Genomic DNA, 18,036 nt, shown 5'->3' on the forward strand with positions numbered 1-18,036 from the left:
TGTTTCCTGGAGGCAGCATATTGTTGTGTCTTGTTTTTTAATCCATCCCACTACTCTGTGTCTTTTGATTGGAGAGTTCAGTCCATTTATATTTAGGGTAATTATTGATATATGGGGGCTTGTTGTTATTTTATCACTCTTTTTCCAGTTCTTTTGCATTTCTTTTGTTTCTCATCCCATGTGTTTTGGACTACCAATGCAGTTTGGTAGTTCTGTGTGTGGGTTCTCTTAGTTTTCTCTTTCTTTATCGTGTGTGATTCTGTTCTGATTATTTGGTTAGTGGTTACCATGAGGTTTGTATAAAAAATCTCGTGGATGTGATAGTCCATTTTTTGATGGCCTCTTATTCCCTTAGACTAAGTCGATTCTATCCCTTTCCTTTTCCCCTTCTATGTTATTGTTGTCACATCTTATTCCTTCTTGTGTTGTGAGTTCGTGTTTAACATGATGAGGTTATATTTATGCTTGGTGCTTACCTTCCCTTGATCTTTGGTTTTATAATTAAGTGTTTGCTAATCTATTTTGATAGAGGACTGCAATTTTTCTGGTTTTGTTGACCTATTTTCCTCCTCGTTCAAAACTTTGAATCCCCTTTCTCTTTTTTTCCTCAAGGATGAGGGCCTTCTTGAGCACATCTTGTAGTGGGGGTCTTGTGGCAATGAACTCCTTTAGCTTTTGTTTATCTGGGGTAGTTATTATTTCTCCATCATATCTGAAGGATGTTTTTGCTGGATAGAGTATTCTTGGCTGAAAGTTTTTGTCCTTTAGAATTTTGAATATATCGTTCCACTCTCTCCTAGCCTGTAAAGTTTTGGTCAAGAAATTGGCTGAAAGCCTGATAGGAAATCCTTTTTATCTTATTATTTTTTTTGGTAAGCTGCCCTTAATATTATTTTTTGTCATTGACATTTGCCAGCTTTACTACTATATGCCTTCGAGAGGGTCTTTTCGTGTTGATATATTTAGGAGATCTATTTATTTCATTCACTTGTATTTCCAGCTCCTTCCCCAGGTTTGAGAAGTTCTCAGATATTATTTCTTTAAACAAGTTCTCTGCTCTTTTTCCCACTCTTCTCCCTTTGGAATACCTATAATCCTTATGTTGCATTTCCTAATTGAGTCGCATATTTCTCAGAGAGTTTCATCATTTCTTTTTAGTCTTAGTTCTCTTTCCTCCTCCATCCAGAGCACTTCTGCATTGCTGTCCTCAATATTGCTAATTCTTTCCTCCATATTGTCAGCTCTGGTGCTTAGGGCTTCCAGATTTGTCCTTATCTCCTCTATTGTGTTTTTCATCTCTAAAATTTCTGATTGGTTTTTTTTATAGTTTCAATCTCTTTTGTGAAGAAACTCCTGATTTCACTGAATTGTCTGTCTGTGTTTTCTTGTATTTCATTAAGCTTTTTTATGATTGCTGTTTTGAATTCTCTGTCATTAAGGTTATACATTTCTGTGCTTTCAGGTTGAATTCTGGTGCTTGTCATTTTCCTTTTGGTCTGGAGATTTAATATATTTTTGCATGGTGCCTGTTGGTGTTGGCTTACCTTTCCTCATAGTGAAAATATATGGCCGCAGTTTTCTCTTGCTGCCACTGGGTGGGCGTCAAGGGCTGTGTATTCTGGCCCACCTCAATCTGTGGGCACTCTTGTTGGCCCCTGGCTCATCTGCAGTGTGGCTGAGTGGAGGCTTCTGGGGGTGAAGTGTGGAAACAGCTGGAGCTGGAACGCAGCTAGGCCGAAGCAGCTGGGGCTTGGGTGCAGGTGGGTTGAAGCAGCTGCAGCTGAAGTGCCGCTGGGCCAAAGAAGCTGGCACTGGAGTGCACTGGGCCGAAGAAGCTGGAACTGGAGTGCACTGGGCCAAAGAAGCTGGAACTGGAGTGCGCTGGGCCAAAGAAGCTGGACCTGGAGTGCGCTGGGCCGAAGAAGCTGGAACTGGAGTGTGCTGGGCTGAAGAAGCTGGAACTGGAGTGCGGTGGGCCGAAGTTGCTGGTGCCAAGTCAGCTAGAGCCTGTGCACAGGCCAAGCGAAGCAGCTGGAGCCGGAGGGAGAGGGGGTGTCAAGCCGAAGGAGCTGGGGGTGGGGCACGTTCCAGCCGAAAGAGCTGGGGCCATGGCACGGTGGAGCCGGGGAAGCTGGGGCTGTGGCTGGGTCCCGCTGGAGCAGCTGGGACTGTGGCATGGTGGGGACTAAGCTGCCGCTGCCTCGGATGTGGGGCTGCAGGCTCTCCCCACTGCTGGTCGGGCCGGGTGCCTGGGGACTGCTGTCTCTGGGGACAGGGCTGAGCTGAAGCGCCAGTCGGGCCGGCTGGGTCGGGGAGGGGCACTTACTTTCGCCTCCTGGATCTGGATCTCAGAGGTTTCTCGCCTCGCTGTGGCTCTCTGCTCTCCTGAGGGGCTAGCTTGTTGAAACCACTCTTGCAACAGTTCTGCTCCCTCCGTAGGGGGATCCCATTGGGCTGTGAGGGGTCTTAGAGAGTGCCATTTTTCACGTGGTGAGCTGCCCCTCCCCCTCCTCTGAGAGCCGCATGGTCTCAGTCCCTGGGTCGCAGTCCTTGCAGAAGGAAGGGAGCTCCTCTTACCTCCTTCCACTTACTCTGGAGATTCCAGCACCTCAGTCCTCGGGTGTATGGCTGCCTGAGTGCCTCAGACATCGCCTGTGTTGTGTGAATAGCTTCTGTTGGAATATGAATGTCCTTTTTGTTGTGTCTTAAAGGGGGAGAGTTCAATGGGAGAAGCTCACTCTGCCATGATACTGACATCACTCCATTGTTGTCTTATTTTAAGAAACTGCCACAGCCACCCCAACCTTCTGCAACCACCACCCTGATCAGTCAGCAGCCATCAACATCAAGGCGAGACCCTCCACCGGCAAAAAGATTATGACTCACTGAAGGCTCAAATGATGGTTAGCATTTTTTAACAATAAAGTTTTTAATCAAGGCGTGTACATTTTTTGACATAATGCTGTTGCACACTTAATAGACTACTGTATAGTGTAAACATAATTTTATTTTATTTTTTTTATAATTTTATTTATTTATTTTTTTGCCCAAAGCCCCAGTAGATAGTTGTATGTCATAGCTGCACACCCTTCTAGTTGCTGTATGTGGGACACGGCCTCAGCATGGCCGGAGAAGCGGTGCATCGGTGCACACCCGGGATCGAACCCGGGCCACCAGCAGTGGAGCGCGCGCACTTAACCGCTAAGCCATGGGGCCGGCCCTGTAAACATAATTTTATATGCACTGGGAAACCAAAAAAGTTATGTGACTCTTTTTATTGTGATATTCACTTTATTGTGGTTGTCTGGAACTGAACCCACAATATCTTGGAGGTATGCATGTATTACATTAATTGAGTTTTGGATATTAAGCCAATCTTGTATTCCTGGGATAAATCCCACTTGGTCATTGTGTATAATCCTTTTTATACTCTACAAGACAAACAGATCTGAGACTCTAAAATCTGCTTTTACAAAGATGGAGTAATTAGAAAGTGAATATTTTCATTACAAACATGCTTATTAATATTGCAAACAAAATTCAGTATAAAGATCCCTAAAATAGTTGGCATATTTAGATATTAGATGATTCCATTTTCAAAAATATTGTTTGTATACAACCTTCCAAGAACACAGTGGTCTTTTAAAGTAAGGCACATCTATGGCTATAAAATGAGAAAAGTGGGAAAGCTAATATTTGAACTTCTTTCAGAGGTAAAGCCCTGATCTAATTAATGAGATGATTAGCCAACTCTATCCACATTTTATTCATTTAACAGAAACATGCAGACATGTTTTTGCTCCCCTTAAACATGTTCAGAGCCCCAGAAAATTTTGGGACAGAAATTACAAATACCTTTTGAAGTAAATTTTATTAATGGAACTCCAGTAACTCTTATTATATCCTTATTTTTGATTAGTTGGTCTCTCTGCTTTTGCCTCAACCTAGATTTTTTGTGTGTGTGTGAGGAAGATCAGCCCTGAGCTAACATCTATTGCCAATCCTCCTCCTTTTTTTTTTCCCCTCAAAGCCCCAGTAGATAATTGTATGTCATAGTTGCACATCCTTCTAGTTGCTGTATGTGGGACGCGGCCTCAGCACGGCCGGAGAAGCAGTGTGTTGGTGCGCGCCCGGGAGCCGAACCTGGGCTGCCAGGAGTGGAGAGCGCGCACTTAACCGCTGAGCCATGGGGCCGGCCCTCAACTTAGATGTTTTGAAATAATATTGCCTTGTTCCAACAATCTGGCAGGCAAGGATTTTTCAGACAAGGAGATATTTATGGCCAGCTCAGGCTGGGATCTCAAGGTTTCACCTTAGATGTAGAGACTATAACTGACTCTTTTTACTCCTGGCTCAGCGTTAAAGACTTGGAGTAGATTCCAATTTCTATTTGGTAGTCCTCTGTTGAACAGTTCAGCCTTTGTGATATGTTATGGTTGGAATAATCTCCTCCACAAACAAAACTTTTAAAATAGCATGGATTTTGTTTTTTGTTGATGGATTGTTACAAAGGGAATCCGTAAGGGTTTGAATACATTTAGATGTCTTCCTTTAATGAACTAGGTGGAGTTTCGAGCAGAATAAGAAAAGGATGCACTGCAGTTCATGAAATTCTGACCAATTTTAAGTCACACGATTACTTCCAAGCTCCTCCCTCACCAAACAGTTAGTAGAACCACTAAGAAGCAAATTGTTTGGAAGATCATCTTCACTCCATGCTGATGAGGTCAGGGTGTACTTGTGGGTGGTGACTGGATTCAACTGCTACATCCATCCCCATCCAGAAAGGCCAGGCTTGCTCTTCCTCCTCTTGTTCAACACATAGTTGAAAATAAATTTAACCCCCAGAAAATACCAGGTGACATACATTCCATTCAGTCTTTCGGAAGCTATTTATTGAAAGTACAGGACGTGCTAGGCCATAGGGGCACAACCATGAACTAGGTATGTTCCACCATCATGGAACTGGAGGGTTTCTGCTGGAAAAGACAAACAAAAACTTGATGACAAAAGTAACAAATAAGATTATTACAAATCATAATGACCTTTTATAAGACCTATGAAAGAAACACACCATGGCCTGGGATGAAGACTGTCAGGGATCTACCTCTATTATACGGGGTGGTCAAGGAGGCATCTCTGAGGAAGTGATATGTTAGCTGAGACCTGTGGGACAAGGAGGTGGTCATTTAAAAAGCAGGGGCAACAGAGCTCTAGGGAAAGGAATGGCACATGCAAAGGCCCAGAGCCTGGAACACGGCTCAGCTGCACTAGTAACCAGAGAAGGCTAGCTTGGCTGGAAGGCAGTGAGCAAGGGAGAATGGCTCAGAGGGAGCCCAAGGTTAGTGGGGATCCAGGTCATGCTTAGATCTTTAAGCAACTGTATTAGTTTGCTGGGGGTATAGGATATGAGTTTGTTTGTTTGTTTCCACACCACCAAGCAATTAACTCAATTCTGACACTGTCTACCTGGAGATAGTGTTAGATCCCACAGGTTAAGGGCTCAGTCCTATGAGACTGTCCCTGCACCCTTCAGATGCCAATTGCAAGTCCAGGTTGTCACCTGTGCTTCTGACCAACTCAACTATACATCGGAGGTTCCAATGACCCCCTCCTTGGGTTTGATTAATTTGCGAGGGTGGCTCACAGACCTCAGAGAAACATTTTACTTACTAGATCACTGGTTTATCATAAAAAGATATAACTCAGGAACAGCCAGATGGAAGAGACGCATAGGGCATGGTATGCAGGAAGGGGCATAGAGATTCCATGCTCTCTGGGAGCACCACTCTCCCCAAATCTCTACCTGTTCACCAACCTGGAAGCTCTCTGAACTCTGTCCTTTTGGGTTTTTATGGAGGCCTCATTACTTAGGCATGATTGATTAAATCATTGGCCATTAGTGATTGAACTCAATCTTCAGCCTTTCTCCCTTCCCTGAGGTGGGGGTTGGGTGGTGGGACTGAAATTTCCAACCGTCTAATTACCTGGCTGGTTCCCCTGGAAACCAGCCCCACCCTTAGATTACCTAGGGGCTTTCCAAAAGTCACCTCATTAACATAACAAGAGATACTTTTGTGTCTCTCATCACCTTCAAAATTCCAAGGGTTTTAGGAGCCCTGTGCCAGGAATGAGAGGTAGACCAAATATATATTTCTCATTATGAATCACAATATCACAGACTACTGTGGGGAATCAGAATAGGCCATCTCAAAATGTGTCTCTTTGGCTTGATTATTTTTAAGAACAAAAGACTCTGAAAGAAACTTTGACCTTCCCCCTAATTGCCTGAAAGAATGTAAGATAGAAGGCCTGTTCCAGGAAGGAGCTAATACCATAAGATAACATTGTTTGTAGCTGGCCCAGCAAACACTTGTTTAACAAACATTTGCATTTTCAATTCCATGTAAATTGCCTTCCTCCCCTTTGAAGCCCCAAACCACTCCCCGCAACATCCTCCTTTGTCTTCAGCTGAAAATGGATTTAAGGTGGCAGCTTTGGCTGTTCTGGAGAGTTATTCAGTTTTTCTAGGTTTCTCTCATGTATACATGTTACAAAGCTTTGTTTGATTTTCTCCTGTTATTTTTTTCTCATGTCAATTTAATTCTTAAGCCAGCCAGAAGGACCTAGAGGCTAGAGGAATTGTCTTCCTCTCCTACACTACTATAACAAAATAGCACAAATTAGGTGGCTTAAACAACAGAAATTTATTTTCTCATAGTGGAGAAATGGAGGCTGGAAGACCAAGATTGAAGTGTTGGCGGGGTTGGTTTCTCCTGAGGCCTCTCTCCTTGGTTTGAAGATGGCTGTCTTTTTGCTCTGTCCTCACTTGGCCTTTCCTCTCTGCCCATGTATCACTTGTGTCTTTCTGTGTGTCCTTGTCTCCTCTTTTTATAAGGACACTAGTCAGATTTGATTAGGGCCCACTCTAAAGACATCATTTTAACTTAATTACCTCTTTAAGGCCCTGTCTCCAAATACAGTTACATTCTGAAGTACTGGGGTGTTAAAAACAAGACAACAGACCAACATGGAGTCGCTTTTGCTAAGCCTCATGTCACCAAATCAAAACTTAATTACAGTTTCAGCTCTCCCAGAAACGGAGTCTTAAACCAGTCAATCAGGGATTGTCTGATCATTCATTAGGTCATCTTCCTGATAGAGCCCTGGATCCCCTAAAGGAAACTGATCTGCAATAACCAACCTGCTTTTCTGCCAAGTATAACTTCCTTGTTCCTGCTCCCTTCTGGCTGTAAAGGTTTTTCATTTTGTACAGTCACTTGGAACTCTTTTCTATCTGCTAGATTGAATGCTGCCCAGTTCGAATCAATTTTTGCTCAAATAACTCTTAAAAGTTTCAATATGCCTCAATTTATCTTTTAACAGGGGGTTAGGGCTTCAACATACGAATTTGGGGGGGACACAATTGAGTCCATAATAGCAACTTTAAGGATTTCAGATTTGCTCCAGCAGTGGAAAACCATTGAAGGATTTGAAGCAGGGACTATGTTGAAGGGGATGTAGCAGATGCTTCTAGATATCAATTCTTTGCTTAAAAGACCCTTTTTTTGATTCAAAGCATTGATATGTTCAGCTGAAAATGCAAATTGACTGGTTCCCTTGGTGCAAGGGGTGGCCATGTGACAGTGTAAGTGGCTAATAAGATATAATTGGAAGTCTACTGAGTGGACTTCAATAGACTCAGGGAAGGCTATCGTTTTACTGATAAAAAGATATGTCCCTTTGCCCTACACTCTGTTTTCTTTTTCCTTTCTGGGAAAAGGATACAATGCCTGGAGGTGCAGCAGCCATCTTGCAACTATGAGGATAAAGTTCTCATGCCAATGATATAGAGCAGGCAGATAGAAGGGGCTTGGTTTTCAGATGATACCCTTGAGCAGCTATATAAGCTCTGGTCAGCCCACACTTAGAGTTTTTGTTACATGAGAATAATAAATCCCTACTTGTTTCAGGTAGGAATTCCTATTACAGCTGAATGCACTCCTGACTGATACAGAAGCCTGGAGCAGAAAAAGGAGTACCAGCATGGAGGCCTTTGCCAGAGTCCAGACCAGAGATGATGAGGTCCTGGATTAGAAAGGCAGCAATGGACTTGGAGCAAAGTGGATGGATTCCAGACATAAGATACATAGATGCCATGGCAGCCCCCACATGGATACCAAGAATTTCCCCTCACTTATTCAGTGCCATTGAACCCAATGTGCTTTATTTGGCCTTCTCTTAAACTCCTGTAGCATGTGCAGCCTCAGTAAACATTTTTGGAGCACCTACTCTGTGCTAAGTCCTGTACTTCTTCTTCTTTTTTTTAATTGAGGTATGACTGACATATAACATTATATTAGTTTTAGGTGTATGACATAATGATTTGTACTTTTGAGAGATTTTCCCCGGCTACTCAAATGTACATTGATCACTTTTTCCTGTGAACTTGGTTGTTTTCAAACTCCATGTCTGTAATCCACAGACATTTTATTTATATTTATTATTTATATTTATAAATTAAATATATTTTATGACCAGAATACATGCAACTTGATATATAAATGAAAAAAAGAAGTTTCACAAAGCAGTACTCAAAATGTGTCACATGCTTTAAATGTTTTCCATTCTATTCTACTTCATTTTAAAAAAGACTTTGGTCACATCCACCACCCACTAAATTTGCTTTCATGATCCACTGATGAGTCAAGACCCCTAGTTCAAAAACGTCATCTATATTATTCTTTTGGCACTCATTCTTTACCATCTGGTGATATCTCTTGCATCGATATTTGACTTTTTTTTTTTAAAGAGAACTAATGATCCAAACAGCTTAATTAGCAATTGTTTGGAGTATTTGTTTTTGTTTTTTGTGTTTTTTTCCTCCCCAAAGCCCCCATATATAGTTGTATATTCTAGTTGTAAGTCCTTCTAGTTCTTCTGTGTGAGCTGCTGCCACAGCATGGCAACTGACAGACTGGTAGTGTGGTTCCACACCCAGGAAGTGAACCCGGGCTGCTGAAGCGGAGTGCGCTGAACTTTAACCACTAGACCATCAGGGCTGGCTCAATATTTGACTTTTCATGCCAATATGTTGTCTTATTCTCTGGACCATGAGCCCTTCCTGCCTTATTTGTCTTGGTATCTGTCCCTAGTGCCTAGCACTGTGCCTGGCACGCAATGTGGCTCTTCAGGTCCCCTCGACACTATAAACATGAGGAACTCACTCTTCCCATTTGTCTGGGGTTGGATGAGGGATGGTCTTAGAAGTTCAGGAAAATAGGAAAATCTTGTTCCCAACTAATGCCTCAGGCTGCTGTCTACGTTTCTCTTCAATAATCTTTTTTTTTAGGACTCTTAATATTATTATTATACCCAATCCTAGATTTTGGGTGCCTCTCTCAGTATTCCATGCATGGAACAGCTGATCTGGTAAGGTAACACCCCCCAAAAAGCTAGAAGGATAGAACTAGGGCAGAAGGATAGAACTAGGGCAGAAGGCTGTTGTTTCTCTAACTGGGAAATTTCAAGAAAACTAAAAGAAAAGGGCCATGGCAATGAGATGGAGGGTGTTTGGGGGTAAGGTTGTCACACTATCCTTGGAGCAGACTTTCTGCATTTGAGGCATTGGAGAGACTGAAGGCTGCAGAGGTCTGGGGAAGTTTCTTGGAGCGTGTGGATTTGCACAAGCCAGTGAACACGAGACAGAGAACAACCTTATTTCTGGAGCAAAGTTCACTCTTCTAGTCTTGTTTTCTCTGTACTTGCTGCCTCCATTTATTAACAAGGTACGTTACGGCCTCCTGGGCTTCTGCGCGCCCTCAACCAGCGGGCAGGAGATGGAAATCTCAGACTTGACATTCCTGGCTCACATGGGCAGACCCAGCAGGCAGGCCACTTGCTTCCTGTCACTTTGGCTCAAGGGACGGTCCGGCTGCTCCTGGGAGAACCACAGTTTGCTGCCTGCTAAGAAGTTGCTTTTACAAAGAACAAGGCAGCTTTAACTTGGCAATCTGGAACAGGCTCCAAAATACACTGCTAAGTGAAAAAAGTAAAGCGCGGCCAGAGTGTATAATATGCTACCACTGGGGGGAGAAGAAGGAAGAATATTTATCGGTAAATGCAGATTTGCATGTGTATGTAGAATCTCTCTGGAAGGACATAGAACTGACTGGAGGTGGTATTATGTTTGAGAGGAACTGGATGGCTGGGAGACAGGAATGAAAGAGACTTTATTTTTCACGTATACCCTTTTTGCATTTTGAATTTTTTACCATGTACATGTTATAACCTATTCAAATAAATTATTACTTCCAATCAAAGCAATTTATGCAGCCCCTAAAAATGATATTTATGAAATACGTATAACATAGCTTCTAATATCATTTTAAAGGAACCATTATATGTATGCCTAAAACAAACAAAAGTAACAATAAGCAAAATCCCTACATATATAGAAAAAGACTGGAAGGAGATACACCACAAGGTTAGTGGTGGTTTCTGAAAGTATAAGTATTCTTTCTTTTTTTTCATTATTTCCAAATTTTCTTTTATTACATCCTTTGTTTCATAATGGTGAAAAAATAAGCAAACCTTATAACAAAGAAAATAAATTGCTTTTTCTTCTTGGGTTGCAGCAAGTGAACTGTCCAGAAGAGGACTGACCCGTCCACAGGGTCTGGACTCCCCTTGTGGCTTGAAGGGTTAGATTTGGACTAGAGATGAGGCTGAGAGGCAGTGGACAGAGTCCAACAAAGAAAACACCAGGAAGAATTTCAGCTCCTTACGCCCGAGGGATTTCTTCACCTTCATCCCAGATGTTTGTCCAGTGAGAGAGTCAGACGTTCCTGGCTGGATATACCTACTCCTTAAAGCTTTATCTCTCTCCTGTGCACCCACCTCTCAGATCACCAGCTCTACTAAGTTCTTTCTAGTTTGTGGAAATAATTTCACACCTACCTCCTATACATCTGGAAGTGTCCATTTTGATTCACACCCGCCAGTGCATCTCCACCTGTAGGTCCGTCCCTGCCTGTGCTAAGTCCCTACCTCCTGCTCTGTGTACTGTCAACGGCCTCCTGGGTATCTCCTGAAGAGCTCCAAGGTGCATTAAACAGATTTGAAGTGAACACGTGGTTCCCCTGCCAAACCTGCTGCCTACCTTGTACTCCTTGTCTGCTGAGTACTACCACCCACCCCGTCACCCAGCTGGGGATCCAGAGTTCACTTTGACTCTCTCCTCTCCTTCTCTTCTGCCAGTTTCCACTTCTCTCCATACCCTCATCTGTCACTCTTCATCCTTGGTCACCCAGGCTTTAGCCCAATCTGTCATTTCAAAATGGAAATCTCACTAAGCAGCTCTCCTACTTAAAGACTCCTAGCAGGGGCTGGCCCCATGGCGCAATAGTTAAGCTCGACGCACTCCACTTGGGTGGCCCAGGTTCACAGATTTGGATCCCGGACGTGGACCTACACCACTCATCAGCCATGCTGTGGTGGTGACCCACATACAAAATAGAGGAAGATTGGCACAGATGTTGGCTGAGGGTGAATCTTCCTCAGCAAAAAATAAATAAATAATTAAAAAAAAAAGTCTCCTGGCAGAGCTCCATTCACATGATAAAATCCAAATTTCTTATGTGATAGAAAAGGTTCTTTGCAGCATATTCCCAGTCTGCCTCTCTGGCCGCATCCCCTATTACTGCCTAAATTACACTAGCCTTCAGCTTCTTAATGTTCCTTGAACAAAATATGTTCTCTACAGTGCTGTACTTTAGTACACGCTGTTTCTAAAACTTAGCGATCTCCTACTCATCCTTGCAGAATTACTTGAATTGTCACCTCCTCCCTGAAGCCTTCCCAACTTCTCCAGGTGGTACCTGCAAGCCCTCCTCTGTGTGCTTTGACAGGCCTTAATCTTTAATCTACCACTACACAAGAACAGGGATTGTATATTCTTCTTCCTTATAGCCCCAGAAGTTTCCTTGAGCAATGCCCAGCACACAGTAGGTGCTCAAAACGTTGAATGAATTAATGAAAGGTTTGCATTTCTTCTGTACTCCTAATATATTATACTGGCCCTCAAATGTTGTCAGATCACTGGATGACACAGAGGTGTGGACAGAGGAGGCTTTAGCAAAGAAAATTTCCCTTTGACCAGTTTCCCTGGTTCTTCCCCTCTAGCCCTTGGCCCCTTATCTCTCAGTCAGCAGACCTGGGCTCTGTGGGTGGTGGTTTGCATAATAAAACACTTCAACCTTTGATTTGATTCTGTCCTTAATTTTCATCCTACTCAATTCCATTCTTCGTAAAGTTTTAATAAATAAGGGTGAATTCTCTCTTGGCATCAGGCTGCAGATGCAGCAAGAGGATGCTATCACAGCTAAGAATCATCTGAGCAAACAGGAAAGGGGAGCATCAAAACTGTGCTGGAAGGAACCATGCCTGTCAGGCTCTTGGGAGAGAGTTGCCCACCCTGACGCTCCAGCTTTCATCTCCAGGGTTCTGTTAGAACAAGGTACTAGCTTTAACCAGCTCTTTGTTTCTATGCCAGGAATGTAGACCAAGGAGTCTACTTAGAAACAAAAAAGAATAACAACAACAAATTACTGTTAACAGTCAGACATAACACAACGTTAGGGATGGGTCCTCATCCAGCAGAGACAAGACAGAGGAGCAGCCTTGGCTGTGATCCAGAAACAGGGGAGGAGGTAATCCCTGGCTGCAGTTAACCAGCTTCCCTGGAGCCCCAGCCCCTGATGACCAGAGGAAACCCAGGCCCAGGACTTCCTGAAGGCAGCTGCTGTTGCCACTCCTCCAGAGGGAGATCATCATGTGGGCAGAGTGGGGAAGACACCAAGACACCTGTATCTTCTCGCACTGTGTCCTCTTCTCTGGGAGAATGGTAGTGCCATTCACAGAACAAGGAGATCGGGGGTAGGTGGTCTCTCATTTACTGGCTGTGAAACCCTGGAGTCATCTTTGCCCTTTTTGTGCACATTCTCTCCCCTTCATCAGCCCATCATCTAATGAGTTGCCAAGTCCCACAAAGTCCACCTCACAGGAACTCTTTATCTATCAACCCTCTTTATCCTCACTGCCGAGATAGAGCACAAAAGTGGAAGTGGGCACCCTGCCATCTGTCAATCCCAGCTCTCCAACCATGACCTTCTTCCTGTCTGTGTTAGTTTCCTAGGGTTACCATAAGAAATATGAGAAACCAAGAGTCTTAAAACAACAGAAATTTATTCTCTCATAGTTCTGGAGGCCAGAAGTCCAAAATCAAGGTGTCAGCAGGGTGTGTTCCTTCTAGAGGCCCTTAAGGAGAATCTGTTCCACGCCTCTCTCCTGGCTTCTGATGGTTGCCAGCAGTCCTGTTATTCCTTGGTTCCTAGACACATCATTCCATTCTCTGCCTCTATCTTTACAGGGCATTCTCCTCTTGGTATGTGTACCTCTGTGACTCTGTTTTCTTATAAGAACACCAGTCGTTGGATTTAGGGCCCGCCCTAATGCAGTATGACTTCATCTTATCTAATTACATCTGCAAAGACCCTATTTCCAAATAAAGTCATCTTCTGAGGTTTCTGGTGGACACGGACTTTTGGAGGACACTATTCAACCCAGTACACGATTTTTCCAGCTACCACAATCTCACTCCTCCCACTTCCTCTTTCCCCTCATGGGGCCCTCAGTCTCACTGTCTCTCTACTTTGTCCAAGTGTGTCAGTCCTCTGGTGACCTCCAACGCCAGCATTGACTACACAGTTGGTGACCTGAACCTTACTACCCCTTCCTCAGACTTTCTGTGGCTCACTGTACAGTCAGCCTCCCTCCTTGGACCACACAGGCTTCCGTCATTTGCTGAAGGAAACTGCACACCTGTGAGGACTATGGCCATGACTAAACCTGTCTCCAACCGCAGCCAGGCCCTCCATGCAAATCGGCAGTATTCAGTGACTCTTGCAAAGCTTCACCTCTCTCCCCAAGCTGCACCCAACAACTCTCCTTCAGTCTCAGGAATTGACTCCCTGCTTCATTGAGAAAATTGAACCATGAAGCTTCAAGGACCTGAACAACCTGCTCCCCCTCTATGTTACCTACATTTACAGTTAACCTCACCTCCTCTCCCCATGTCACTGGATGAGCCGCCCTCTGCTCAGGCCAGTCTAGCCCCTCCCAGTCCCTTTGGGAGCTCACTCCTTCAGCCATCTCTGCTCTTTCCCTCAGCCTACACCCATGCTCACATCACTCCAGTCTTAAAACACACACCCTCCTGTCTCTGATCCTCTGTTTTTCTCTAATTAATGACTTCTCTCTCTTTCTCACTCTTCCTCTCCCTCTCTCTCATTAGCTAAGCTGCTTGAAAAATAATCTCCGTGGTCTACATGCCCTCCCTTCCCATTCACTCAGAAGCCACCTGCTTCATGGAGCATCCCCAGGCCCCTCAATGGGTTGCAGTCCCTCCTCCCTCCCTCCTTCCTCTAAACCCTAATGTTCTGTTTGCACCTGTCCTGTTGGTGTCCTCAGATCTTCCAGATTCAGAGCAGGGTGACCTTGCACGTCACAGACATTCAATAACTATTTGTGGCATGTGTAAAGACTGTCAAGTCAGCTGGTTCTGGGCCACACTGGTTCCCCTAGGCCCAGTTACAGTGTCTATTTCCTTGGCGTGGCTGGCTGGATGGAGTGGGCCACATGCGCAGAGGGAAACAGCAACTTATCAGAACAAGTCAACAGACCTTGTCTCCCAGGGTCTCCTCCCCGTGGACGTTGCCGCTGCTGCTGTCACCACTTTCAATGAGCAGCAGCTAGTGGCAATTTGGGCAGGGGAAGTGGGGGAGGGGACTGAGAGGGCAGCTCTTCCAATGGTGCCAGTACCCTGCTTACCTCCCTTCTGACTTGAGGCTTACATGTGCACAAGATGGCATAGGAAGCATGAATTTCACTTTCTGCGTGGCTTTGTGAGCCCAGTCTCTGCCAGGCCATCCCCGCTCCTACACCTCCACAGTACAGAGTAGGCCAGCCTCCTCCCCTCGACACACTGGTCTCCTCTGGTACTCTCTGGGGCAATAGTAGCCACCAATTATTAAACACTACAGTATGTCAGGCTCTGGGCTAGGTGCTTTACATACCACTTCCTTTAGTCCTTACTGCAACCCAGGGAAGGAGGTTTTAGTTTTCCCACCTTACAGGTGAGAAATTAAGTCTTAAAGAGGTTAAGTAACTTGCCCGGAGTCTCCCTTCTAGTCAGTGGCAGAACATGCCCCCAAGCCCTGACCTGGATGATGCCAAAGCCCACGCCTGTAGCCACCACCCCAGCCTGCCTTCTTTCTCTGAAGGTCAACCTTGATCTCAGTCTTCACCTGATCTCATGCATGATGGTTCTGCGGTGCCTTCACGAGGTGTTAGCTGCCCGAATGACGCAACTCTCCCTCTTCCCATGTGGCTCACCCACTGGCTCTCTCTTCCACTATCTATCACAGAAGTACACGAGGAGTGCAGGTGGAGAGGGAGTGATTAAAAAGGGGGCAACAGATAAGAGCTCTTACTAGATTCTGTCCTACTTAACGAAGGACAAAGATTGGGGCTGTGTTCTATCCATTTTCTTATCTCTAGTGCCCATAAATACGTGCTGAGCAAAGAATAAACTTTTACTCCTGATCAAAATCTACAAGTACCTTTATTTGCCTTGGTGGTGAAAGATGTTGCAGAAGCAGATCCTCCTCTTGACTCTCTTCCCACTGCATTGTGGGAATGTCATCTCAACAACGGACAACCCTGTAGATGGCCTGGGATAGGGAGGTCTTTGAAGTCTGCTGCCTAAGACTTGCAGATGGTTTTGACATAAAGTTTTCATGAAGATTTAATGTGATAATTTAGGTAAAACCTGGCACAATCATTATTAAAAGGGAATTGTTTAGTAAAGTATGAAACACATATTGACATAACTAATCCTCTAAAGTAGTATCCAAATGAATGAGGCAAAGAGGATGGTCACTTTGTGCCACTTTAGGTGGTCATTTTACCTTAACGTTGTTCTTGCCACTGTGTGTGGCACAGATAAAAACACATCAGAACCTGCCACTCCACTTCTCTTGTGGCTCTCCATCGCACTCAGAATAAAACTCACCTGCCTCCTCTAACTTCAGGCCCCTTATGGGCTCCTGCCTCCATTTCAGATTTCATCTCATATCCTCTCCCTCTCTGGTCTCTTGGCTGGGAGAGCAGACCAGAACTTTTTGCCTTAGGAGCACTACATATGCTGTTCCCTCTCATCCTTCAGGGCTGAGTTGAAGTGTCATCTCCCTGACCACCCAGAAGTGTCCTTGTCTGTCTTTTTTTTTAACCACTGTATTCCCAAGAGTGCTTGACAAATAGATGTTTAATAAATAGTTGTTAACTGAGCACAGGAAGGAACCAGACCATTGCCACTTCAGGTGGGAAAGGTGGGTCTTGTTTTCTTGGAGTCTTATCTGTCTTTGGGGCTGTTTTCAAGGTGATGCTCTAAAAGGTTTTAAATTTTTGGTTGATCTGGAAGGTACTTAGAAAAATAGGAAAAGAAAAAAACCTAGCTGTTTTTGAGGCTAATAGATAATTGCTTGAACTATTTTTAGCAATCTCTGGACACCAACCATTTCCTGACTCTGCCTGTTGTCCTCACTCTGAGCACTAAATGCACCTCAGTTTAGCTTATGGTTTCCACTGCTGTTTTCTAGGTTTCTTGACATGTTGCTGTCTCGATTTCTTTTTTTTAATGTTACTTTATTTTATTTTTATTTTTTCTTTTTGAGGAAGATTGACCCTGAGCTAACATCTGTTGCCAATCTTCATCCTTTTTTCCCCTTTTTCTCCCCAAAGCCCCAGTAGATAGTTGTATGTTGTAGTTGTACATCCTGCTAGTTCTTCTATATGGGACGCTGCTTCAGCATGGCTTGATGAGCAGTGAGTAGGTCCGCGCCCAGGATCTGAATCAGCAAACGCTGGGCCACCGAAGCGGAATGCGTGAACTTAACTGCTACACCATTGGGCTGGCCCCTGCTTTCTTGATTTCTAATCTAATAAGGAACATCTAGTTACATAGCTTTTATCCCAGTTAAAATTATTCTACAACAGTAGTAAGAGGAGTGACAAAATTTGTATCATAATCAATTGCCGAACTCTTCATAAAGAGGTGGTCAGTTTCAAAAAGAGGCCAGAATGGGGCTGACCCACAGTGTCCCCTCACCCAGAGATTGTTAGCAGCCAATGGCAGGGGTCCCAGAGAAGGGACAGAGGCAGCAGGTTTAGGGGCTTCTGGGGAGCCGAAGTGTTTCCTCTGAGCATCATTAGGAGGTGCTCTACAGGGGAGGAAGAAATGAGGAGGAACTAGAAAGCTTTTCCAAAGGAAAAAAAAGAGTTAAGGAGAAAAGTGAATGTTTGATAATCCTATGAAAACAAAAAATAGTGTAGATCGGGGATATGAGGCTTTCTTTATTCACTCACTCCTTCGTTCTCTCCTGCATTTCTGTAGCCATTCGACAAACATTTGGTTCATCGAGCAGGTACCAAACTAAGTCCCAGATGATGCAAGGATGAATGAGTCTTGGTTCTTGACTTTAAATAGCTCACATTACACGGCCAAATGATATGGTGTTTGTGAAAGTGGCTTGTGAACGGCACAACCCTACAATGTGTCGGTTGTGTCTTCCAACACTTAATACAGTGGCTGACATGGAGCAGGTGCTCAAAAATGGCTGTTGAATGCATGAATAAGGAGCAGGACTGAAACAACAAGCTATAATATGTGAGAAATGGAGACTGCTGGGGCTGAAAACTAAAAAGATCTGGGTGATTCAGTGAAACACCAAACAGGGCCCCTTGATTATTCCAGAGAGAGACTGGGAACTCAATGTTCCAAACTCTCCTCTTCTCGTCACCATGTGACCTTGGGTGACTTCATCTCTCTGGGGTTGAGTAAAGGCGTACGTACAACCCTATCATCAGACTACCACCTTCGAATGCTTTATTTGTGAATTGAGCTTCATCCTGAAGTTT

This window comes from Ceratotherium simum, chromosome 19, assembly GCF_057802395.1.
Source record: "Ceratotherium simum simum isolate JZ-2026a chromosome 19, ASM5780239v1, whole genome shotgun sequence".
Classification (NCBI taxonomy): domain Eukaryota; kingdom Metazoa; phylum Chordata; class Mammalia; order Perissodactyla; family Rhinocerotidae; genus Ceratotherium; species Ceratotherium simum.